The sequence below is a fragment of the Eubalaena glacialis genome, chromosome 1 (genome assembly GCF_028564815.1).
Source record: "Eubalaena glacialis isolate mEubGla1 chromosome 1, mEubGla1.1.hap2.+ XY, whole genome shotgun sequence".
Classification (NCBI taxonomy): domain Eukaryota; kingdom Metazoa; phylum Chordata; class Mammalia; order Artiodactyla; family Balaenidae; genus Eubalaena; species Eubalaena glacialis.
In genome coordinates, this window is record NC_083716.1 from 37,161,862 (window position 1) to 37,189,337 (window position 27,476).

Genomic DNA, 27,476 nt, shown 5'->3' on the forward strand with positions numbered 1-27,476 from the left:
AAAACTGAAGAGCAGCCATTCAGTGAAAAGTGTTTTGAGAAGCTGGGCTTTTTCATTCTTTGTTGCTGCTACACTGACTGAAAATGGAAATATCAGTGTTTGCTGTTCTTGTCCAGAAATTTATCAATTGCTGCTTTGGATTCTAGTGAACTACAAAACTTGTATTGAAATCAAAGCCAAAGTATAAAAGTAGGTAATTGGAAATAAAGGAGACCAAGGACATTTTTGTTTCATGAAGAATTTTCTCAGGGCTGACTTCCAAGACTGGGATTTTTCAATATGTTTACGTATGCTGAAAAAGCAGCAGAATTCCGTAATATTCAAGAAGGTTAAACGTGGTCCATTGAATTTCAGCTCAAAATAAAAACAAACATTTTTAACAGTACACACTAGCCTACAAGTGGCAGACTTCCTTGAGAGATGGTTAGCTCCCAATTGACAAAAGTATTCACATAGACACTGAGCGGTATTGCATTAGAAATATCAAGGGAGCAAGAGAGCAAACAAGATGAGCTCTAAGGCCCCTTTGAACACTTGGTTGTATCATTCATGCTGAACTTATTTGCCCAGTGGGACTTTCTAGAGACAGATCTTCTATGTCCCAATGTGTTATAGTGACATGTAACATCACTGAAACTAGATATTCTGAGAATAAGTCCCTGAATCAGTTAGAAGTAGGATGGGAAAAGCTTTTAACAAAGCAGCCAGAATCACATCACACGCCATTGTGATAGGAGGGAGCATAGGCCCCTGAAACTGTGTTCCATGGCCAGCATGTGGTAGGCATTTAAGAAACACTAATCACCTTCCAAATGGGCATGATGCTGGCACTCATCCCTTCTCTTTGGACCCAGAGGGTATTTCCTTTTTATCTTCCAGGTCTTACATTGGCAAATAAAGCTCTGTTCACCCTCCTAACAGCTGCAAGAAAGGAGTTGGGGAGTTCGCAAAGTTACGATGAGGATTCCTTTGTTATGATGCCTCCATGATGACGTTTTGTCTGTTTTTTTTCTTAGGTTGGAGTTATCTTTTTCTTCTAGATTATAAATTCTGTTCTGGATTGTACATTCCTCAGAATAAGAAAATGTCTTTTTCACCTCTGTATTCCTCACATGATCTTTAATACTGAAATTCAACCAAAGCAAGATGCCATCAATGTTCACTTAAGTTAATACAAACACCTACATCATATGCCATCCTTTTTACTCTGACAGCTAAAATTATGTGCAATCTTGTTAGAAACTTAGCCAATGTTTTTGACTTAATGTAGTATTGGCTTATGATTGCCTAAAGCTGAATGACGACAGTAACTCAGAAAAGCATCTCAGCTTCCCAAAGGTATCATTGCAGATTGGGCTTGTATTTTTCTCCCACTTAGGTATAGTTGTCTAATTGCAGACAGTGTTTTTCATATGGAATTGCTTTTTGGTAACAAGGCGGTATCTGATCTTCTCAGAAGTTTCTGCAGGTGGCCATCCAAGGCAGTAAGGCAGTCGGTGAAGTTTCTGACCACAGCACAAGAGCACGTGCTCATGTGTACAAGTGCACATGCCATCTACACACTCTGAAAGGGGCAGGGACAGACTCCAAGCTGTCAAAACTACTATGGCTCAACAACTTGAAGCAGACAGCTGGAGTAAGCCCAGCCCAGGACTTTACTAACCAAATTGTTGATGGATATTCTCCACTAGATTGATCCAAATATCAACAAACCTATGAAAAGCAGTGGGTCTCAACTTTCGTTTTAGTAGCACCTGGAATACTTTAAAAAATCCCAATGTTCAGAGTTGGAAGGAGTGTGATATGATGGGGGTAGACACAGTGAAAGAAGAGTGTGTGCTGGTGGGAAAGAGAAGTGAGCAGCTGCTTTGAGTGGGAAATTGTGGGCTGAATGAGCAACGTTTGCAGAGTGTTTTGAAGAAACTTTACTATGATATATGGACTCTGAAAGCACTAGCAAAGGTCTACACTTTGGGCTTCCTGTTTAAAATATTTACAGGTTAATTCTTCATATTTACCTCTCCTTGTTCCTAAAATACAACTCTGTTCCAGAAATGGGATAAATGCAGACACCCATGAGGATAAAGAGAACAGGGAACAGCAGACAAAGATAGCAGTTTCAGAACTTGGAAACACATGGAGATGGGGCATCTGCCTTGGTGAATCGTAAAGAGCAGAAAGCAAACTGTATGTGGGGAACCAAGCCAAGAAGCAAGAGCATTTATGATACAGAGCCCCAAAAGGCTCAGAAACTGGAGATTCTAGAAACCTCTGAAGTATGGTAGATGCCAGGAAGATGAGAAGGGTTGAAAGTCACCAAGGGGAGACGACTTCAATTTCTTTGCCTTACTATCTCCTTTTCAGAGGATAATGCGTTTAGCTCCAATTTTCACTGAGGGCAGAGCCCTCTGGGAGTTCTAACTACATACAAGGGTCTCTGATCTGAACTACAAAATGTTCCCAAGCATGGGGCTCTGTCAACTGTCCTTGAGTCTCCATGAAATCAAAGGCCTAAAATCATCAGGGATTAGCAATTGCTCTAGCACTTGCTTACCTCTCTAGATTCACAGTATTGCTTCAGTTTAGTCTCTGGTTATTTTCTCTCTGTTCCTGGCAGCTTAGCCATTCATTTTAAAAAGTGTGTGGGTGTGTGTGTATATGCATCCAATATTTTACATTTTATTTTGGTGTACTTAACAGGACTTTTTTTTCTAGATAAGTATCTGGAAATATGGTCATTGGTTAACTCTATCATTCTTTATAGCTTTTGAATGTCCTAAATATTTCCTAATAATTTAAGAGAGACCTCTAGAACACCTCTCCCACACTATCAGACAACCAACCATCCCTCTACCACCACACAGAAGACTGGGAATTCACTCTCCTGGAGAGGTTAAACATGGGACAAAAGGCACAGGTAAGGAAAGAGGTGATCTTCCAAAAGGTAACAGGGATTAGGTGACTGCATGGTGAAGTCCTAAGTGCCTTCACCATATGTGCTTACAGAATACTGGCAACTAGCCAGTTCCTCCAAGCCTGCATTGGAGGAACCATCTGTAAAGTGACCAGCCCAAAAGAAAAGACCAATGATGCTGACATTTGAGGATCCCCAACAAAATAGCAAGTCTCTGCTTGATAAACCTATACTAAAGCCAACCTCTCAAATAACCCCATCCAGTACATATGCACCACTGCTTCTAGAGCAGACAATCTTAAATGTGAAACAACCACTAAGACGTTTAAGAAAACCCTCCGCATGACAGACATATTAAAATACACAAATAAGTCTAAGAGACAAAGCATGAAACAGAAGAAAATTTGCCCTAACGTACTCAGAATTAAATATGCAAAAAAGAAAATTCTGTCTCCATAAAGCAAGAAGAGGAGGCTATAAAAAGGAATATCATTGTGGTACATAGATACAATGGAATATTAGCCATAAAAAGGAATGAAATAATGTCATTTGCAGCAACATGGATGGACCTGGAGATTATCGTCCTAAGTGAATAAGTCAGACAGAGAAAGACAAGTATCATATGGCATCACTTACATGTGGAATCTAAAAAAAAAAAAAGATCAAATGAACTTATTTACAAAACAGAAACAGACACACAGACTTAGAGAATGAATTTATGGTTACCGGGGGGAAGGGTCGGGGGAGGGATAGATTGGGAGTTTGGGATTGACATGTACACACTGCTATATTTGAAATAGATAACCAACAAGGACCTACTGTATAGCACAGGGAACTCTGCTCAATCTTCTATAATAACCTAAATGGGAAGAGATTTGAAAAAGAATAGATACATGTATACGTATAACGGAATCACTTTGCTGTACACCTGAAACTAACACAACCTTGTGAATCAACTATACTCCAATATAAAATAAAAATTTAAAAATAAATAAATAAGGCAGTTAAGGAGAGAGGGAGGATAGAAGAAAGTGAAAATTAGCTACTCTTCTCAGCCTTCAGAACATACAAATACTGTATAATGCTGCTAAAAATCAGGAAAAATGTGCATATGTATATATATCTACATCAATATCTATATACATAGATTAAAATAACTAAGTCAAAATGCACGTATATAGCTAGTTATCCATCTGTACCTATATCTTTTTGTCATATGGACAAATAAATATTTATTTGGAGGAACAAAAAAAAAAAAGGAACATCGGATCAAAAAGTAGTTCATAACTTTTGAGGTAAAGAGTAGATTCTAAAATCTTTTAGAGAGGGAAGAACAGTCACACAAAAATCAGTAATCAAAATCATCAGATTTCTCAATCACAATGTAAGAAGCTAGAATGTATAATGACAATGTAGAAGGCAACGGTGCAATGCTTTCAAGGTCTTTGGGAACAAGATGCCCACTAGATTTCTATATGCAGCTAAACCATTAATTGACGGTAGAGGAAGGACAAGAAACGTTTTCAGATATGCTAGATCTCAAATAATCTACTTCCCAAGAACTTTCTCTGGAAATTAATGCAAGATATGATACCAAAATGAAGGCACAATCCAAGAAGGAAGAAAGACAGAGGATCCAGAAGACAGACGTTCTACCCACAGAGTAGTGAACAGAATTTCCAGGCCCACGGAGAAGAAAAAATTCCAGGATGCTTACCATGCAGCAGCCCATATTTAAACACAGCAACAGAGAGCACCAGAAGGAAAACATGACACTGCGTGTGTTTGAACATATGGAGATGAGATCTATACTTCTGGTGCCTAGTTTGGCATAAATTATTGACAGATACATTAAAAATTCAGCAAAAAATTTTAAAATGAAGCAGCTGTTAACTTCAGTCGAAACAAAGCTTAATCATTGCAGGAACTACATGACTCAGCTCTGAATAATAAGGTAAACACTGAATACTGATTTAACCAAAATGATGATATAACTATATAAGGGGCAGGGAAGTGTGTGTGCGGTGGTGGGTAGAGCCCAGTTCAGCAAACTCTCACTTTTTTGTAGTAGTTTATCAATGGATACTAAGATTGACATATCAGTAGATACCAGTAGATATCTGGTGCTGATATCAACAGAAATATGCTATTTAGAATTCAGGAGATAAATTCCAGGAGATATACTCCTCCAAAATTTCACAGTGATTGTTTCTGAAGAATCACATTCTGGAAATTGAGGGACGTGTGGAGGATAAGGGACTATTGATTTCATGAGGTCTTATAGGACTATTTGTTCCTCAACTATATATATGCAATGACTTTTTTAAACCTAAAATTTAACTTTTTAAGTGAGAAACATATAACACTATTCAACAGTTTTGAAATCACACGTGCATCTCATTTGAAAGTGACTCATCGTTGGGCTCTTTGCAGTCTCAGCTACCCTGAGTTTAACATACCTTAGGTCCCTGGTGCTGGATGAGATCTTTTCCTGACTCACTTATTGGACCCTCACAACAACCATATAAGAGAGTTCATTGAATTTCCCTTTTCAGATAAGGAAATAGAAAGTCTGAAACAGAATAAAAACTAATCTTCTAGCATTGCCTGGAGCTAAGAATGATTTGGTGACACAGTTCTGGCCAAGGATATATAAGCAAAAGTCTGCAGGTGCTTCATCTTCCCTCTACGAGGAATGTGGGTTTACTACAGCCTTCTTGTGGCAAGGAGCCACACACAGAGAACAAAGTCTAGAAAAAGCCTGGACCACTGATCTTCTTAGTAAGCCACCAAGCCATTCAGGACTATCTACCCCCAGACTTCTTGTTAAATGAGGAAAATAAAAAAGTGTTTAAAATGACTTAAGCCACCCTAGTAAGATTTACTATTGCACATACCTGTACACCACTCAGCTGATACAGGCTCCAAAGCCTCTTGTCTTTCCCAGATCCTGTTGCCTCTCAGACTCCCAATTAAAGCTGTAAAACAGAAGTAGAGCATAGCTCCAAGCACACATTTCCCCCCTTGGATGTTCTCACACCTCTCTCTGAAGGATCATGAAGGTGGAAATCTCTAGAGAAAGTGTTGAAAGATTGCAATGTCACAGAAGCAGCCAACTTCCTGAGACATGAGTAATAATTTCTCTGGCTTAGTGGGCTAATCAAAAGAAACCTTCCCTTTGAAGCCCGTGGATGGGATCACCTAAGATGGCAGAATGGCCTAGGACAGTTGGAGCCCAGAACAAAGCAGGAATTGCACTGGACTTATTTGGCTTTTTCTTTTTTTTTTTTTTCTTTTTTTTTCCATTTTGAACTTTAACTTATTTTGGTGTAGTAACAATATTAAGGAGCGGGGTGGGGGGGGGGGGGAATCACATACATACCCCCAGCCCTACCTCAAATCTTTTCATTTTTGAGTTTTGAGTTCATTTAGAGTCTGTGTATTCACGTATTCTTACTTTTCATAGCGGTAATCATATATATAAAAATTTGCTTTGTCTCTTACTTAGCATTAACACAACAAACCATGTAAGTTTTTCCATGCACAGTCTCCATAATTTTCATTTTAATAACATTCTTTTAACAAATAACTACTACGTGATAGGCACTAATGTGGAAGCTACAGATTGAATAATGATTCCATCAAGTAGATATATCATGGTTTACTTGCCCATTCTACTAAGGATGGACATTTAGTTCATTTCCATTTTTTCCTTTTATAGATAAAAGATGCAGCAGTGATCATCTTCATAAGTCTAACTTTTGGCTTCTGATAATTATTTCCAATTTTGAGCAGTGAGATTACTCAATCAAAGGGTAGGCATATCTTAAGGCTCTTAAGATATAGTACCATAAATATTTTCAATGTGGACCTTTACCAGAGTTGCACTGTGTGTCCTTCTTCAGGTCAATGTCTTCGGAATCAAAATCTCAAATGGGTTTCTTAGGTTAGAAGAGCCCAAGTTACATGTCCTTGCTCTAGTAGCAAGGAAGGTCAGGGAAGAAGAGAATGTCTATTTTCTACCTTGGGACATCAAGATATAAGGGGAAAATTTCCCAATAGAGACATGTGTTTAAGGTGTACTAGCAGCAAAAACTCATGCTATCTTTTAGTATGAGTGAATTGACTGGGCCAGTTATCCCAGCTGACCCTACAATATGGCTTCATCTTTTATCACTCAACTGAAACTATTCTTGCTAAGGTCCTACTTGACCTTATATCCACCAAATCTACTGGTCGATCATTTGCCTTTTCTCGTCAAGTGCTGTTACTTTGGCTAATTCCTCCTCCTCTTTGAAACTTAATGCTTTGGTTTTCATGATATTATACCCCGCTGGTTCTCTTCCTTTGCATCAGACAATTCCTTTTTGGTCTTATTTCTGGTCTTCCTCTACTGATCTCCAAGTATTGGTACTGCCCAAGGTTTCACACGTAAGTGTCTCTCTTCCCAACTGGAGACGATGCTCTCAATATCAATCTCTCTCACACATTTAACTGCCACCTTGTATCAGTCAGCTTTGGGATAGGAAAAAAGACACCCGTTATATATGTCAATATAAAGGGCTTAAAATACAGAGGACAACGAATCTTGAAAGAGCGAAGGGTGGCGAAGGTCAAAGAAGGCACCAAATATGTTCTCTGTGGTCATTTTGACTCTCTTGACCTGAGTGGGTAGTTCTTGAGAGCTCTCCTGGTGACTATTTTGAGCCTCACATTTGCCCCTGCATTTACCTGCCATTGGCTCTGGAAAATAATGTGATCTCCGGGGAGTCTCATATCTGTGCATTACACGTTCCAGAGCAAGAAAGAGTATCTGGTCACAGAATCCCCAGAAAAGTTGAGATTCACTGTGATTAGACTCTTTTAGGTAATATGTTCACCTCCAAACTAATCCCCAGCTCCATAGGTGATGCAAGGGACTTAGTCAATGCTCTTTGGTACACTCCATCCTCTTCAACCCAATGTGATTGGTTTAGCCCGAATCACATGCTCTACCCCAATGGCACCACAAGTGGAATCAGCTTCCTCACAACCACATAGATCCCAGTTGAAACCCAAGCCTCTTGGAAAAGTGGGAAGAAGGAAGTGAGGAATCCTCAGATGTCCAGTATCCAACCCTACTTCCACTGCCTCCATTTTCTCCTGCAAAACCATAGTAGTCTCATCATGACCAGTAACTCTTTCTCTAATCCATTTTCCTCTTTACAGCCCAAGCCATTTATGTAAAACATGTAAATCTGCCCACAGCACTCCTTGCTGAAAACCTTTAATGGCTGCCCTTCACCTAATTCTATACAAAGTCTCTGTGATTTGGTCTCATGGACCTCAAGCTCATCTCTCTCTAATCCTGGCCTTATATTTTACGCTCCAGTAGCCTCCAATCACAACATTCCTGGCACAGAGCCTGACACGCAGTTCGTGCTCCACCAATGGTTATCAAGTAAACGAACGAGTCAATGAGATGAAGAGGAGATAATTTATTTACATCCCAAAGTAAAACTAAAGCTAAGGTAGACTTCTGGTTCTTTTGTATTTCACATCCCTCTCATTCTGTGTGGGGCTCAGTGCACAGCAGGTGTTCAAAGCTGCTTGTTAGCTAGCAAAATTAGCACATTCATTTTAATATCCAGGAAAGAACTCCACTGAATTTTGATTCCTAGCAATTTTAAATGATTTTCTGGGTGTTATAATTATTGGCCCATTGTAGGATAAAAAGTGGATGAAAGAATTCATTAGCTCATTAAAATACAATGAAAGGAACATAATTAAAACATTTAGGCAACTTCTGAATCACAGAAAATGAATAACCAGAGGTGCAAAACAAACCCTCAGCCAGTTAGTCGGCTACAGCAGGCCCACACTTCCTGCTTTCTCAAAACACTGTCAACCGGCTGGTTCAAAACCCTCCCTTCTACCCCCTCCTCCAAAGAGGATTTGCTTTAATGAGTTTTATTCTTAGCCCAGAGACCGGAAGTAGGGGCAGCATAAACCTCGGCAGGGAAGCCCTCTGAAAACCTGAGGAGGGGAAATTGGCATTTCCCACTGCTGCCCCTGCTTTTAGTAGTTTGTTTTTAACCCAAATGTACCTGCCACTGTGCTCAGTGTTTACACACATCCCATTTAATGCTCACAAATGAGGCAAATATCATTACCCTTCTTTAATCAGTGACACTAAGGTCGAGTAATATGCCCCTGCTTTTCATCGCTATGCAAACCTGAATAGTTAGACGACTCTCGCCAGGACTCAGCCTGCCCCGCCCAGCCCCACGCCATCAGATAGGGCAGCAAGCTTTCCACATATTTGTCGGGTGGCTGATGTCTGTTCCTGGCCTCTTCCCCTCCCAGCTTCTCAAAACTTTTACCATCACCCCTCTTGCCGTTCCTTCATTCCTTTACTCCCTCGCATGTCTCCCCACTGCCCACCAGTTCCCACCCATCACCAAATGTCCTTGTTCTTCCCAGTAACATAGGAAATCTCTGGATAGCAATACCTGGTGATCTGATGGCACAGAAGGAATAGCAGTTTCTCACGTGAAGATGCTAAGAAGATATATAATATACATCACAGGATTATAAGCCTCTGGCAGAAATACCCAAGGGGCGAGATACCATTGGGCATTTGGTCTGGGACCAGGAAATGGGAACAAGTCCAATTTCTACTTCAAAAAACCTTTTCTGAGGGCATCTCATAGGAGACACTATGCCAGATGCTTTCATATTCACTGTGTAATATAATTCCACTAGGAAGCCATGTATCTCATCTGGCTTATTTACTGTCACATCCCCTGTAGAGCCATAAACTGGAATTTTGACGCCCAGGACAAATTTCACAAGATAGCCTATCAAATCAATTTTGTGAACCAGGCCTTGCTTATAAGTGAACGTTAATAAAATGCTTTATCTTCTCATTTAGGTTAATTATTCTTGCTACGGAGAAACTAAGTTCTTGTTCATGAGGGCACCTAATAAACTTTTTAAATGTAAAATCATTTTAAAATATTATGGAAAAATTATATGCCCTCTGGTATTGATGCCCAAATATAGTTCTGAATCTTGAGACACATAACAGTGCCTGGCACATGACAAAGATGGCCTTTATCTCCTCTGCTTGACTAAACTTTAAACAGGTTTTTTCCTGACTATAGGCCCTTGACCTCCTTTTCCTTAGAGCATTTACTTTAGAAAACTTGCAATTGTCAATCTCCTTCTGCCTCGTTGAGATAAAAATCTTCTCCCAGCCTTTGCCAGTTTTTGCAACTCAAGGATGTCTTTCTCAAGAACCCGGGAGCCATCCCTTTAAAATGTAATCATTGAAGGATATAGCACCCCCGTCTCCCAGTCTCTGTAGGATGGCAGGAGCCTATGTTAGTCTGGGTTCTGCAGAGAAGCAGAAGGACACAATCCAGCCCATAGAAGATGCAGACACATCTTTCACACTCTCCTCCTTGACGCGGTCCCAAAGCCTTCAACACTGAAGAGAGTAGGTGGATACCAAGAGTGGAATCTGAAGCCAAGTTCTATCGACCATCTAAAAGGCCCAAGACAGAATGGCAGCTGTCTGAATTTCTGCCTGAAATCTTGGAAAAAAAAAATATATATGTCTGAAGAAATAACAGGGCTAATATCACAGACGTTCAGTGAAGACAGACAGGCAGAGACGGCAGAAAGAAAAATCTATCAAGGTGAAACGTGAGCAAGACTCTATTCTTCCAGAAGAACTGAATAAATGCAGACTGGCCAAGAGAACTGCCCATCCAGGGAGGGGTCACTCTGCACCCTCAGCTCCAAGTACCCCTATGACTCCTGCTTCTCTACTTTGTGGCCCCTCCCACACTACACAGCGCCCGTTATATACTGCTAACTCCTCCATCTGAAAAAGGGCAAGGAAAGGAGAGAGGAGATGAGAGGGATGATAAAATTCAAGCCCATCATGACAGTTCTGGGCACGGACCTAAATTGGCTTTCACCACTTTCTGTTACCAGGACAAAGATAAAAGATAGGAGAAAGGGGTTTTCTTCCTGGTACCCCTCAGATCTCCTGCTTGGCGGAGTCTCAGAACAGACCCGTATTGCCCACTGTTTGTAGGTTTCTTGGCAACACAAGCCTCTTGCCCAGTTAAGTCTTCTTGGGGCTCCAGTAGCCATGGTGGGGGGGTGTCAGTTTCTCTAGGAATCATCTAATTGTTTGGCATCCCAGCTCCTGGGCCTTCCCCTCCCTATTCTGGTGGCTTAGCATCATGGAAAGATGGCTCCATCCATAGTCTTTTGGTTTTTTGTTTTTAAACTAAGGGTATATGCATGTAATTTTAAAAATTCAAACATCCCCTCAAACCCTCCTAGATCTGCTCCCCAGAAATAACCACTGTTCCTTGTGCATCTGTGCAGAGAAGCTTTATACTTTAAAGCACTTAATAATCAATACAAATGACTGCATATTACATACTGTGAAAATAAATAAACAGAAACCTCAATTGAAATAGAGTTGGGAGGGCAGAAAGGAAGTTTTCACATCCTATGATGCTAGGAAAGCCTAACAGGAAGACAGCCCAACAGGGGGCCAGGCAAGCCCCCTCTTCTTGCCTGGCAAGAGTTCAGCCTATGAGGCAATGTCACAACTCAGCCAATGAAAAGCCGCTATACTTGGAACTCTCGGTTCCTCCACTGAACGCTTCATTTACTTGAGCCTTCCCAACTTCCTTTTCTCCTCTTGAAAAGAGTTCTCTCCTTGTTGTGTGGGGACTGACACATGACTGGCCATGGTTGCAGACTCCAAACTGCAATTCTTTGCTGATCTTGAATAAACCCATTTTTGCTTAAGTAATTGGCTGTCTGTTTTAGGTCAACAATACAGTGATGCAGCAATCTGTGCCCATGGCCAGTGGATATATGTAGACACATATGACCATCTGTTTCAGAGTTGTTATAATCTGTTTTACTATTACGAGTAGATCTCACCAGGGTGAATTACATTCACGTTACAAGCTATGAATCAACCTGACATTTTCACAGTGCGAGACAAATACGTTATCATTTGTTGTTTGCTTTTATTAATAGAATTAAAATTTTATTTCAGTTTCCATAAAGAGTTCTACACAAAAATGAATGGGCTTACACTGCCAGCTCTCATATGATGGCACTTAAGTTAGTTTCCACTGTCATAATTCTTCTAGCTGTTTTTCACAGTCCTCCCAATCCAAGCCACGTGGCTGAATCAAGCAGTTTATAAAAAGGTAGTATTTTTACTGTGTGTAGTAAACGAAAAAGAAAGTGGTACCAACTTCCCATGTTCACCAAAACCCCACCCCTGCCCCAGGAAAGAGTTTCTGTATAGCCAGGACATTCTCTTCCTTAGAATATATATGGAATAGAATATATCTATTCTTATATATATTCTCTTCCTTAGAATATATATAGAGAGTATATAAACTGAAACTTGACTCAGTTTTCCCCTCCCCCAACAAGACCCCTGTTTGAGAAGGGGAATCAGAAAAGGATCAAGACTCAGAGCAAGGGAACAGGATACCCGAGTTCAACAGGGTCTCCTTTCCTATGGAGATTAGCTCCAAAGCCCATGCACAGGGTAAAAATTGCATATAGACAAATTATCCTTGAAAATCCCTTGGAAAGGCACTACCTTGTTGATACATAACCTCTTAATAAATCCAAGAAAACAAAATCACTGATTCTTCAGTTGAGCTCCGGTTGAAGCCATTGGTTTGTGTGTGGAGGCCATTTTCATGAGGAATGCAAGTCGCTAACCACTAAAATCATCCTTGATGCAGTAGCATGCTCATGCTAGAAGAGGCACTTGGGAATGAGGGAAAAGAAGATTCACATTCTTTCACAGTGGGCTTACACTCACTCCCATTCATTCTTCCTCCCAGGCTTGGACTCCCTGAGTGCAACAGGCCACAATCACCAGCACTATGAAATTATACTTCTCCTGAATTCATTCTACTTTTACCATCTTACATATTGCTTACCGAGTTTGGTTGAACGCCTAAGGTTACCAGCATAAAAGATGCAACTGAATTCCATAAAAACTAACAGCCCCAGACTTGTGAATACGGCTCAGAAATTTTATAGTGCCCTCTCTGTACGCTGCATTATTGCCCAAAGACCTCAAGTCTCCCTCCCCCGAGATTACAATATAAGAGACAAGCACTTGCTTCTCATTGGCTTTCAATGTCCCACTGATTAAAGTGGAGGCCTAATTATTGATATTACTAGCTGAAGAGCTCTATCTTCTTTCACAAGAAATTCACTAATTCTAAGAACCAACATTTTATGACCAGGTCATGTTAACTAGTACAAAGTTATTTCTACTTTATTGTGAATTTCTAATTAAAATAAATTCAGTTCATTTTTTACTTCTTTCCCAAGACAAAATCGTATTTGAATAATATTCTGAAGGGCAACTGCTTTCGTTTCTTCTCCTCCTAATGTGAGGTAATCACAAAGAGAATCTGAAGAAATCTCCGCTACAGGTGCAAAAGGGATCTTGTGGTCATGGGAATGAATGCTCTATCAAGAGAAAATGTTTGCAAAGTACATTCTATTCTCTGCTAGACCTGATAACTATCAGTAAATCTCACTTAGCCTAACAACTGAAGCAGAAAACTCAGCACAAACTGTGCTCTGTGACAGTATGTCCCCAAATTTGTCGTTTGGAACACTATGTCTATGGAATATTTTTAAGTAGCAGAACAAGCAACTTGGGGAAACATTTTTGTTTTTAAAGAGTTTCATTTACTGAAGGACTTCTCAGAGCCTTTAGTGTGCTAATATTCATGGCATGTCTCCAAGAGGTGCATTTAACATCCTCTGCTTCCCATTTATGGTCACAGAACTCTTTTCACAGAATATCTCATAGGACTAGCATGCTATGTAGCATATTTTGGGAAATATTGCTCTACAGAATATATTGAGGATAAGCCAAGATAGGAATGGTCCAGAGACAACGGAATTGTTCGGAAGTACGAGTATCAACAACTACTATCTTTCCAAGTTCATTTACAGAATTGGGCCCTAGCCTCTTGGGTCTACATGAGAAAGCAGTAAATGTTTGTGGGAAGTCAAGATCCACATCAAATAGGGCTAGTTAATGAAGAGGACTTGCCAGGGAAAGATGACTTGCCAGGGGAAAGATAGCAGAAACCAAAGTTCAAAAGACAAAAAGTTCTGGAAAAAGAAAGGTACAGAAGCAAGATTAGAGGTAGAATGGAACTGAAAACAGGAAAATAGAAGACAAGATATGATAAGAAGAGGAGAAGAGGAGCAGCTCTGGAATTCCACATTCTCTTAGCATCCACCAGGCACTCGTTACCGAGTAGATTGGCATATTTTGCTGGGCTAGGGACCCTCTATCTAGGTCTATGTTACCCTTCATAGAGTGCAGACAAGCCTCCTCCCAATTTCTTTACGGCCCTAACTGGCTGACCACAGCTTCGCCCAAGGATCGATCTTCCTAAAATCTTACCTTGTCCAAGTTACCAACTAATCCAATCTCAAAGCTGATTGTATATGCACAGATTATATATATACAGATTGGTATATGCAGATTATAATAGGTGTCACTCTAAGATTCAGCATGCCAATGATAAGAAGTATGATTCCAGGCCGCTTCCCAAGTCCTGTTTTGCCAGTTAGAACAAGGAATAAAGCCCCAGGTATGACCTCCCATATTGATGGACCGCCCATATTGATGGACCTCAAACCATCCTCAACTATCCAGCCCCTGCCTTTGGCTCAGTCAAGGCCCCTGCCTTATCCTTATACCCAAGCTTCAACTCATTCATCTCCCACCACCACAAGGACTCCTATTTCCTTTGGCCCAGAGCCTTGACTTTGATCCCTCAAACTCTGATAAGTACCATTTACCTGAAAAAAGTTCAGCTAATAATCCGTCATGGATTCATTATTACTATGGCCTTCTCACCTAGTAGAATTTGACTATTTCATCTTGTCGTTTCACTGCATCTCTGCCTCTCGCTAAACCAGCCCCTTACACCTACCTGTGACTTGCTCACTTGAGTGAGAGCCCCAGGGCCTAAAAGCTGTCTGCTTTCTTCCTTCTGCTGTCTTCTTCTGCAATGTTGTTTTCCAAGAGGAGTTGTCTAGCCTTCTATATCTGTGCTAATATGCTAGAGTGTTTCATTAGTCTAAGTTCATTGGCATCACTTTCACGTTGGGACTCTCAATATTTATTCCAGAATAACTGGTATCACCACTCTCTGTTCAAGATCCACACAGGGGGGTTTCATAACCTGCATGACACATCTGGTATCTCCATGTCTGAGACCAAGGACTTCCGTTTTAGCATTTACAATTAGCTAGCAAGGCTCTTCTGGAAGAATTGGGACCTCAGTGTTCCATTATTGTCTGGTCACTACACCTAATTGACACTCAAAAACAAAATAAAAACGACATTCACACGTTTTGGTCTCTTCCAGATCCTTAATTCAATGGAAAAATACACAGAATCAGCAACTCTCTCTCTGAGCCTGCCTGTATGTCTATCCACACATACCCTTTTTCCTCCTAATAAACAGTTTGTTTCACTACTTTCCATCTCTATGTGGAAATTCATTTCTACACAGCTGACAGGTCCCTGGTGGTCTAGTGGCTAGGATTCAGTGCTCTCACTGCCGCGGCCTGACCTCTGTCTCCGGCCGGGAACCAAAATCCTGCTTCAAGCCACTGCAGGCCGAGGTCACCCGAGATCAAAACAAAAACTCCTATGTATCCTGGCTCCTCCTTTACCTCTTCGGAACAGTTCCTTAGAGCCCTCTGAGAGACTGTCTCCCAGACTGTCATCCTCAGTAAGATCCCCAAATAAAACATAACTCACAAAAAAAAACCCAGAGTCAATAATATTCCACAGCTGATTAAAAGTCTTTCATAATAGGACACAAATCGATTATCAAGATGCTACTTTCTTGGGGTGGTATTAGCACAAAAACAGACATATAGATCAATGGAACAGAATAGAGAACCCAGAAATAAATCTGCCATCTACAGTCAATTAATCTTCAACGAAGAAGGCAAGAATACACAATGGAGAAAAGACGGTCTCTTCAGCAAGTGGTGCTGGGAAAGTTGGACAGCCACATGCTAATCAATGCAATTAGAACACATCCTCACGCCATACACCAAAATAAACTCAAAAGGGCTTAAAGACCTAATTATAAGACAAGACACCATAAAACTAGAAGAGAACATAGGCAAAACATAAATCGTAGCAGTGTTTTCTTAGATCAGTCTCCCAAGGCAAAAGAAATAAAATCAAAAATAAACAATGGGACCTAATCAAACTTAAAAGCAGAGGAAACCATCAACAAAATGAAAAAACAATCTATGGAGTGGGAGAAAATATTTGCAAAGTGTGACCAAAAAGGGGTTAATATTCAAAATATTTAGACAGCTCATACAAGTCAATCTCAAAAATATAAATAGAAACAATCCAATCAAAAAATGAGCAAAAGACCTAAATAGACATTTCTCCAAAGATGACATACAAATGGCCAACAGCCTCATGAAAATATGCTCAACATCGCTAATTATTAGAGAAATGCAAATCAAAACCACAATGAGGTATCACTTCACATCCATCAGAATGGCCATCATCAGAAAGTCTACAAACAATAAATGCTGGAGAGGATGTGGAGAAAAGGGAACCCTCCTACACTGTTGGTGGGAATGTAAATTGGTGCAGCCACTATGGAGAACATTACAGAGGTTTGCTGGGCTGCACCCCACAGGCCTAATGAGGCCTGTGCTTGCCCAGCTTCAAGACTGAACAAACAGCCCCGAGTCAGCAACAGAGACATCAGTGGTTTAATGAATGGGGGAGCTTACACGTCTGAAGCAAGGTCCTGGAGCGACACCCCACCACCTTGTGCGGTGGACAGCAGGCAGGACATGGCAGCAGTCTTCACTCGTGGGGTAAGTGGGGGGGATTACCAGTTATACGTAACTGATGTCAGGTGGGCTTATTAGTTTTCAGGCAAAACCAGCAGAGGGGCATGCCCCTCACGGCCCCTTTGATAAGAACAGTCACCAGCTGGGGCCTGGGGTAAGTACGTAGGAAGGTGAGTCAGGTGTGTAAGATACAAGAGAAGCAGGCACTGGTTGGGCAGGGGATGTACAGAGAGCAATAGAACAGCCATCTTGAGTGGCCTGACCATACACTCCCCCCACTACATACCCTGCACAACCCTTACAGTCTTGGTCCACCTCTCTTCCACGATATCCCTGGGGTCAGGTATGTAGGGGGCACTGCAACCAGATACAATACAGACAGCAGCAGCCAAGGAGCATCAAGAGTAAGATACCCAGGAGGCTCAGGACAGCCATTTGCCAGGATGTGGGCGCATTCTGGAGCCAAGTGCTTACCGAGTCAATGGAAAGGGAGTCAGCAGCAGCGCTCTGTGCAGTTACTGATATAAGGAAGGTAAGGCCGACCCTGGTTTTCACAAGCCCAGAGCCATCCCCATGGGGAAGGGGATGCTTGACCTTAAAAGCAGCAGGCTGGTGGCCTAGCCAAGAATCAGCAGTCACAGTACAGATCTGTCACCCCATGTTATGTTGGGTGCCATTAGGGGTGGACCCATTAGGTCTTTCCAGAACAAAAAGCAGTTTAATCCCACTAGTTGGACAGTGTGTCCAGAAGCCAGCCTATTCCATTCTACACAGCACAGCCCAGGGGTGCTCATGGGCAGTCAGTTGTTCAGTAACGTTAACCAACAGGGGTCCTCCTGACGTATTGGCATATGGTACCAGAAGATGGCGAGTCTTTTCCCCCATTGTCAGTAGTCCCCACCTAGTCACATTAGCCGGGTCGATTTTTCATGGAAGTCCAGAGGACAATGGCATCTCCCTGTAGACCCAGCAATTAGACTCATTTCACAGTGAGGCCAGTGTTGCTGCTCAGCCCTCAGATTTCCTCCCTCAGACTAGGGACAAAATGTAAAACACCTAATAGGCACAACACAGGGGAGATCATGACCATTAAGCAAAATACAAGCAGTAACCACATTCTGAGATAATACCACACCCACCTGTGGTTTTTGTCCTAGCCTGCAATACAGTTAAGACTCAACTTTTCAAATACAAGAATGTGTCTAAAATCACATATACAGGGACTTCCCTGGTGGCGCAGTGGTTAAGAATCCGCCTGCCAATGCAGGGGACACGGGTTCGATCCCTGGTCCAGGAAGATCCCACATGCCGCTGAGCAACTAAGCCCGCGAGCCACAACTACTGAGCCCGCCGACGTCAACTACCAAAGCCCACGTGCCTAGAGCCCGTGCTCCCCAACAAGAGAAGCGGCCGCAATGAGAAGCCCACACACCGCAACGAAGAGTAGCCCCAATTCGCCACAACTAGAGAAAGCCCACGTGCGGCAACAAAAACCGAACGCAGCCAAAAATAAATTTAAAAATAAAAAAATAAAATCACGTTTACAATGGCCACCTAGTTTTACCTTGGATGTCTGAACCACAGCTACTCCATTTTGACTTTCAAATGCATTCCCTTCCTCAATGGCCAAAGCAGAGTTACAATGCATGACTGAAAGACCACAAAATGGGCTGCTCTGGTTAGTAAAATTTAAGTTAAACCATGTATATAAGCCAGAATGACTTCCCTATACCTCAGTAGGTATAGATTTTCCCATCATTTCCCCCTTTGATTGCAAATCTTTCAATGGAAAGCATTGATTATCAAAATATCTGTCCCTAGATGCTGGGGTGTTGGCTCCTACCCCAGATTCAGATCATGTCCCTCGGTGCTAGGCCTCCTTTATATTGGCCTAGCCATTCACACTGGGGGAAAACTAATCAGATCTCGTGAACAAGCTCTGAGGTGTGTTAATGGGGAAACACTTTATAGTCTATACATTTTATCATTTATACCCAATTGTCACACAAGCATTGTACATATATGCTTTTAGCAGCAGACTTAAAGCAAGCAGTGTCACACTTCATGAGTAGCTATTATAGTCTGACAATTTCACTAGAATTTCACTAATTTTCTTTCTATCCAGAACATCGGGGCAAAAGTATAGCTAACTCAACAACTTACATAAATACAGACCTCAATTAACAGAACTAGAATCTAACATCCATTGAAACATAATATTGTTCCCTCTAAAATGACCCTCACCTCCACCAAACACAGCCAATCAAAACTAATTTGTTTGCAAAATAAGTCTGGTCAATTGACCACACAGGCTTCTCCAAACTGGCTGAAGGGGCACTCCCTCAGGAGTCTCAGACTGAATTCCCAAAAGGCCTCTCAAGGCCAGGAAAGCCATGCCAAAGGCCTGCTATCAGGCTCCGCCTTGGTGGATTCTTCTCTTCTAGAGGTCCCCAAAATATTGAGATTCCTGCACATGACAGGAGACAGTCTTTTCCATTCCCCTGATAAGGCTGCTCAGAACCCAAGAGTCTTCAATTTCTGGGGGGACCAGGCAGAGACAAAAAGGAAAATGATTCAGTTCTACCCACAGATGTAGTTTACCAAATTGTTATAAAACAAATCATAACCAACTTGAGGGGAAGGGCTTCCCTATATCTAGAAAACACAGATCAAAACCAGGAACATTCCAGACAAAACCCATAAAAATTATAACCATATTTACCAGTTCACTCAGTAACCAATCCTTTTGTTAACTTTTTATGAAGCCATTGGGTCTTCCATTAAGATTCTTTAAGTTCTTACCCAGTTCGGCAGTATAATCTGAAATTTTTCAGAGACCTGTTGTCAAAAGGTCCTTCTGAGGCAGGAGACAGATGGGCCCCAGGATGAGCAGCTGGGGTTTGGCCCCTGTGGACAGATACTCCAAGATGAAATTAACAGGAAAATAACAGAAGACACCGAGCCCTGCCCAGATAAAAGATAGAGACCACATATTTCTCATTCTTGAGGTCAAGGAGACCTTCCCACCTATACATGCACAGAAAAGCTCCTTGGAGGTCAAAAGGGGAGTGATGTCAACCTACCCATAGGCCTCTTCGCTGGAATCCATCTTGGCTAAGAGATGTGCACACACACATGGGAGGATCCTGAGATATACCAAATATGGACTCAGAACCAGGCAAAGCAAGATGATTGGCCAAAGGAAACCTGAAAGAAATGCCCCACGTAAGTGATATAAACTACCATGAGGGCGCAACTGTCTCTGAGTCCACCCGTGTGTCTATCCACACGTACTCTTTTTCCTCCTAATAAACACTTTATTTCACTACTTTCCGTCTTTGTAGGAATTCATTTCTACCTAACTTCAGTCTCTGGCCAGGAACCAAAATGCTGCTTCAAGCCACTGCAGGCTGAGGCCACCGGAGATCACTTCCTATGAATCTTCTTTAAGATGAAGCATTTTTGCAAAAGCATCAGAATAATAACTGTCTATAGAAGACAAAAGACTTAAAAAGACATGGTTAAGCACCTGATTATGATGTTATTGATAAATAAACTTGGTTACAATAACTAGAATTATGACTGATCATAATTTTAACCCTTAAAAACCTTAATCTCTGACAAAAACCAAAAAGCAAGTAATTGTGCATTTCCTGATTGGAAAACTTTTGCTTTAGTCTTCCTCTCCTATGAAAGCAAGGGTAGGTAAACTTAGACCCTCCCAGTAATTAACGTTCCAATATTTTAACCTATTTGAAATGACCCAGATAGTCCATGAATTCTCTTCATTTCACCTAGTTTAGTTACCAAAATCTGTAAAGACTATTTTAGATAGACATTCCCAAAACATAATCATTCCTCTATAGAGTTTACCTAAAAGCTCTTTTTTTCTCCTTTGCTCTTAGAGATCACATGTTCCACAGAGCTCAGATTATTTACATCTCAAAGGCACAACAGAAATAACAATTCCTCCTGGAGAGCTAGCTTAACCAATTACAAAAGGCTCACTTTGATACAATAGCAGAGCCATGAGAGGCCACTGGTCTCCAGATCTCTCCGCAGCCCCCCTTCCAGCAAGGACAGCCACCACAGGGCCGTACATACTAGTAGACAGCCATCTCGGGATTTCCCCGTAATTTTCGGGATCATCCCTGGAACTTCTGGGTCCCAAGTGTTAGTGGACGACCACCTCAGGATTACACCCACAACTTTGGGGTCCGACATGCTAGTGGACGGCCCCTGCAGCTTTCCCTTCCCCATCCTGTATTTGCTGACATCTCGGTGCTCATGGGAGTTTTCTCAGTCTCCTGGCTGCTCTGTCAATTGTTGGGTTGCAACCCACAGGCCTACAAGGCCTGTGCTTGCCCAGCTTCAAGACCAAAGAAAGAGCCCAGAGTCAGCAACAGAGACATCAGTGGTTTAATGGAGGGGGGGAGCTTACACGTCTGAAGCAAGGTCCTGGAGCGACACCCCACCACCTTGCGCGGCGGACAGCAGGGAGGACGTGGCAGCAGTCTTCACTCCTGGGGAGAAGGGGAGGTTACCAGTTACAGGGGAATTGAGGTCAGGTGGGCTCATTAGTTACCAAAGAAACCAGCAGAGGGGCATGGTCCTCACGGCCCCTTTGATAAGAACAATCACCAGCTGGGGCCTGAGGCAAGTACGTAGGAAGGTGAGTCAGGTGAGTAAGATACAGGAGAAGCAGGCACTGGTCGGGCAGGGCGTGTACTGAGAGCAAGAGAACAGCCACCTTGAGTGGCCTGACCGTACAAAGTTCCTTAAAAAAACTAAAAATAGAACTACCATATGATCCAGCCATTCCACTCTTGGGTACATATCCAGGAAAAATGAAAACACTAATTCAAAAAGATACATGCACCCCAATGTTCCTAGCAGCATTATTTCCAGTAGCCAAGACACAGAAACAACCCAAGTGCCTATCAACAGACAATTGGTTTAAGAAGATGTGGTGTATATATACACAAGGGAATATTACTCAGCCATAAAAAAGAATGAATAATGCCATTTTCAACAACATGGATGGACCTAGAGATTATCATACTAAATGAAGTAAGTCAGACAAAGACAAATATATTACTTACATGTGGAATCTAAAATATGATGTAAATGAACTTAATTACAAACCAGAAACAGACTCATAGACACAGAAAACAAGCTTATAGTTACCAAAGGGGACAGAGAAGGAGCAGAGGAATAAATTAGGAGTATGGAATTAACAGATACAAACTACTATATATAAAATAGATAAGCAACAAGGATTTATTGTACAGCACAGGGAACTATATTCCATATCTTGTAATAACCTATAATGGAAAATCTGAAAAAATTATATATATATACACATATATAACTGAATCACTTGCGGTACACTTGAAATTTACACAATATTGCAAATCAACTATACTTCAACTTTTTTGAAAAAAGGTTAAAAAAAAATGGTACTGTTTTGCCACTTACTTTAGATAATGTACCTGTTGGGCTGCACCCTGTAGGCCTGTAAGCCTTGTAGCTGCCCAGCTGAGAGACCGAAGAGCCCGCCGCAGAGACACCAACAGAGGCATCAGCTGTTTCTTGGACAGGGGATTTTACACGTCCAAAACAAAGGTCCTGGAGAGATACCCCACCGTGGACAGCAAACGGCAGGCAGGAAGTGGCAGCGCTACTCTAGGGAGAGGTTGGCTACCATTTATAGGGGGAACTGACGTCAGGTTGGCTCATCAGTTACCAGGGAAACCAGCGGCTGGGGCAGGGGGCAAGCACGTAGGCAGTTACTGATTAAGCTGTATAATTAAGAGGACTGGCTACTCATGTGAGTGAAGCCCGGACTGGTCGAGCAGGGCAAGTCCAGAGAGCAGGAAAATGGCCATCTTGAATGGCCTGACCACACAGTACCTAACCTTTCAGAGCCTGTTTCTTTTCTTATTAAATGGAAACAACAGCTATCGCATAAAGTTTTCAAAGGATTCAAACAGATAAGGCATACAAAGTATTTGTCACATTGCCTTACTCATGAGGAACATTTATTAAGCTCTACTGATTTTATTATTATGGAGAACACTAACTTTACAGTTGTGGATTTGTGGAGTTCATGATTTGAAATAATCACTTAAATTTCAAAGAAAATAAGAAGAAAAATTCACAGTGATAGAAGGCCCACGTGTCTCTGCTCAACAAAGCCACGTTTAAAAGTGATTATCTACATCACCTGACCCACTAACCCTCTACTCCAAACATCTTCCTGAAACACAATAATAATGAAAGCAAAAAAGCAAACCAGAAAGTGAGATATGTTTAGCAATGTACCGTAAATTGAAAAGGAAGGAAGAAAGGATTAAAGTACAGGGGAAACATTACACAGAGGCTTGCTATGAAGCAGCAACTAAGCTGGCTTGAAGAAGTCTCTGGCCAGACTAAAGGCAAACTCCGTTAAAAATTGCAAAACATGAGTCACAAGTATAAGGATGCTCTCTAAATATTTTGGCCATGGTGAAACAAGAAAAATAGAGCATTTAAGAGAAATTACAGAGTTGCAATGCTGTGTTGGAGTCAAAACTTACTACCAATAAAGTCACGTTGTTTTTTTTCGTATAGCATGTTTCCAGAGGCAGTTAAGGGACTGCTGTCAGAGCAATCAAAACTTAGTATCCATCTTCCCTTGCAAACACCCATTTGCCCTAATGGGTTTTCCCCAGCCTTTTCCATACCACACCTAAGAATAAATCCTGAAAACAAAGAGGAGATGATAGGCACCCTGGCCTCACAGATTCTCAGTCTTCCACTCCCGGGGTGGAGCCAGCCGCCACTACAGAGAGAAAAGACTGAAGGCACCGGGGCGTCAGCATCACTCTCGCCACAGCTGGTACCCACCAAGCTGGGGCTAAAAGCACCCGCAGCCAGGGGTCCCGACAATATGTCACAGACCTTCTCTCTCCCCTTTCCTCCCACTGTTTCAACTTATGTGTTGTGTTAGCCAAAAATTTTGAAAATGAAGACAGAGGCTGAGGGAAAAAGAACAAATCTAGTACCTTGCACCTGGGGTCCAGGTGTGCCCTCCACCACCACTGGAGAGGTGAAGGGGGTCTGCTTAAATAGTAATCTTTTCAACAGTTTCTATCAGCCTTGCATACTTTAGGTTTTGTTGCTCAGAAGCAAAGACCCTATTCACTGTCCGGTGGTAAAATGTCTGTGTTTGGGTCTGTGCAATTCCCCAAAGCTGGACTTGAGCACCTCTTAAAATGCAGTGAACAGTTCCTCGAAATTCCCTAGAGATGTTGTTGCTGGTTTCCTGTTCTGATGGCTGTCCTTTAATGCCAGTCCTAATGAGCCCAGGCCTGAATGTTGCCAGCTGCCCCTGATAAACACGCAGCCTCTGGGCTGACGTGCACAACCCCACAAGAATAATCTTTGCAACCTATACCTTCGGGGGACCCTCTTCACACACACTCCCAGGCTCCTCGGCTGACTCTTCTCACCTCCTACCTTCCAACTCCCACTATTGTCTTCAGTTATGGAGATCACCTTTCTGGCCATACCCCCTTGCCCTTCCGACCGCTGTCATGATACCTGCCATCCCCCTGCCTGTGGCTAGCTCCTACCTCCCTGCCTCTACTTCTCCATCAAACCACAATCCTACTGCCTGCAGAGCTTTGCCTGGGACTCATCTTTAATCACAGGTGAACTTCCTCTTTTCTGTACCTTGGACTGCAGTCCAAGAGCCTCAGAGCTCTAAGAGGGCTCAGGGAGACCACGCATTTTCTCCAATAGTTCTCAAAGTGCGCTTGTAAACACCTGTAACAGAATCATCTGGGAACTGGTTAAATGCAGATTCCTGCACCTCACCCCAGACCTACTACATCAAAATCTTTAGGAAATAAGCCCCCAAATATACTTTTTAAACAATTTCCCCAGGTCATATGCCCATTCAATATGAGACCCATAGACTTCTCCAACCTACTCATTTGATAAATAATGACTTCCATTCACTGAGCATGGACTGACTGCCAGGCATTTTACATGCTGTAACTTATTTAATCCTCACAATGTCCTTATGAGATGAGGGCTATTCTTTACTATTATCATCTCTAGTTTACAGATAAGGAAGCCGAGTCTCCTTCTCGAAGTTAATTAATTCACCTAAGATCATACTGGAAGTGGCAGAGACAGGACTCACAGCCAGGTATGACTCAGAGGCTGCAGAATGAAAGCCTGGCCAGGTCACATTTAGAAGTTTACATTCCATTCTAATCCTGTACTACGAGAGTGGCATTGACATGCCTGCATTCAGCCAGGGGAGCAAGAAAGTGAGAGTACTTGATGGGTTCATGTAGATACTGGGCCTGGATGACTCAGAAAAAAGCATAATGTCAATATTTCTTCAACAACAGAAATTTTTGGTCTTGTTCATTTCAGATATTTGCCTCTACTTCCCACTTCCCTGGTACAGTAGGAATAGTCTCAAGGAGACTAAAAAAAAGACAAAACATCCCACCCAGCCCAGCAAGTGTTTTCATCATGCCCGGTGGAAAGTGTTTCTGTGATGATGAACAGCTTCATTACCTCTTCAATAAGGCCCTTTGTTAGTAACTGCTTTTGAGAAAACTGCAGTCTGGGGTTCATCTCAAACACCACTCAGAGATATGAGCAAGGTCTCCCAAGTATAATTCAGATGGTTCTAAGGTAAGCAATCTTTCAGATGATACAAATCCCCTCTGAAAATTAATTAAGCTCACAAGTGTTCTCCGACGGCATTGATTTCATCTCAATCTATCCCTTCCTTGCATATTATAAATACTGTCTGATTGAAAAACAGGCAAAACAAAGGTAATTTGGTAGTTGCTTCATTAATTTAGTGAGTGGATACAGAGATCCCGAATAACTGAATTAAGTGTTCATTTACTGGTTCGAGCCAAAATGCTAAAAACTGTTGCCTACAGTGGATTAAAACCCAAAAACAAATCTAGACTCATTTGGTAGGGCTTCAGGGCTCAGTGAGACTTATTTTTATTTGAAGGAAAGAAAAAATGAATCATCACCTCCCTACAGAGTTCTCCTTTGCCCACAAAGCCTAGGATCGTGAAACACACACTCCCTTGACCCAAGCTTTGCCAACACAAGGTGGGCAGGGTGGGGTGGGGCAACGGCCTGGAGAAGAACTTTGGATCTGAGGAGGAAAGGAGCCAAAATTATAATAGTTTATTTCATCTTAGCATTTCTGAGGTTCAACTTGTGCTAAGACTTTTTTTTTCCCCACATACTATGATCTCTTTTGTGGATTTCACTTCCTCTGCTATCTCTTAAAAGCCAGTGGGTTTTGGCTTCATATTTCTATACATGGGCCTCTTGGGCAATTTCATCTACTCCTAGAACATTAATTACTCCAAGTTGACAATGCCTAAATCTTTGTTTCCGGCAAAATCTTTGTCTCCTGAGCTTCAGATCCAAAAGTCTAAATGCTTCATGGGCATCCCTGAATATCCCACAGACCCTCATATTTACCACATCCAGTCCTGAACTATCTTTCCCCACGATCATTGTAAGCACCCAAGCCAGGCATCTGGTCATGATAATAACACCTTCCCTTTTCCTATCAAACCAATCAACCTGCCAGCCAACCAGACACATACTGTCTCCAAACTCTTTCTCAGACTTACCTCCCCTTCCTTTCCATCCTCTTAGCACATCTCAGCTCAGGACTCATCCTGCCCTAACTGAATAATTTCACCAACCTTATCCCTGATCGCTCTGTCTCTAGTCTCTCACCCTTCAGACCATCCTCCTCCACATGGCCCTGGTCCTGGAGACGTTTTTCTTTTATGACATATATAATTTATAAATATATATATATATATATATATATATATATAAATTAAGCAATACATGCAAATAGCAAGAAATTCAGATCATACCAAAATAAATGGATTGAGAAGTACGGCAGATTGAATTATTGGCCCCAATACTGTACCCTTGTGTTATATGGCTTTTCAATCCTTCACTAAAAGCAGAGTGTAATCCTCACCTTTTGACTTGGGCTCAGCCACGGGACCTGTGTCACTGAGTGAATGAGGGTGGAAGTAACAATGTGGCCATGTAGAACCCAACCTGATGAGGCCCCTCATCTTCCCTCTTACCTCTTTGCACCTTCCTCATCCCATGAGAAAAACTATCCAACTATCCAAGGAGGATGAGACACATCTAGACTACACCTGGACCTAAACCACAGAGTTGCTCACAGACATGTGAGTGAAATAAATGCTTATTATTAAAGGTCATTGAGATTTTATGGTTGATTATTAGCTGCACGCGTCAACTTTATCAAAAATTGGACATCTCCCTCTTTATCTGCCTGTCCATATATTTTTACACAGATACATATTTTTCTAATGAAATCTTTTTGTTTCTTTTTCATTTATTTTACTTTGGTTATCTTTCTATAACAGCAAAAAAGTAAAAATAAAAGGAAGGAGGCTTCATGGCTGCCACATGTGATAGTGAAAACCAGGCCTTGCTATGGGTACAAATGAAACAAATTTTTCTCTATCAGTCAAGATGCTTTTATTTATAAACAAACAAACAGACAAAAAACCTGAATCAAACTGACTTAAACAATAAGTAAATGTATTAT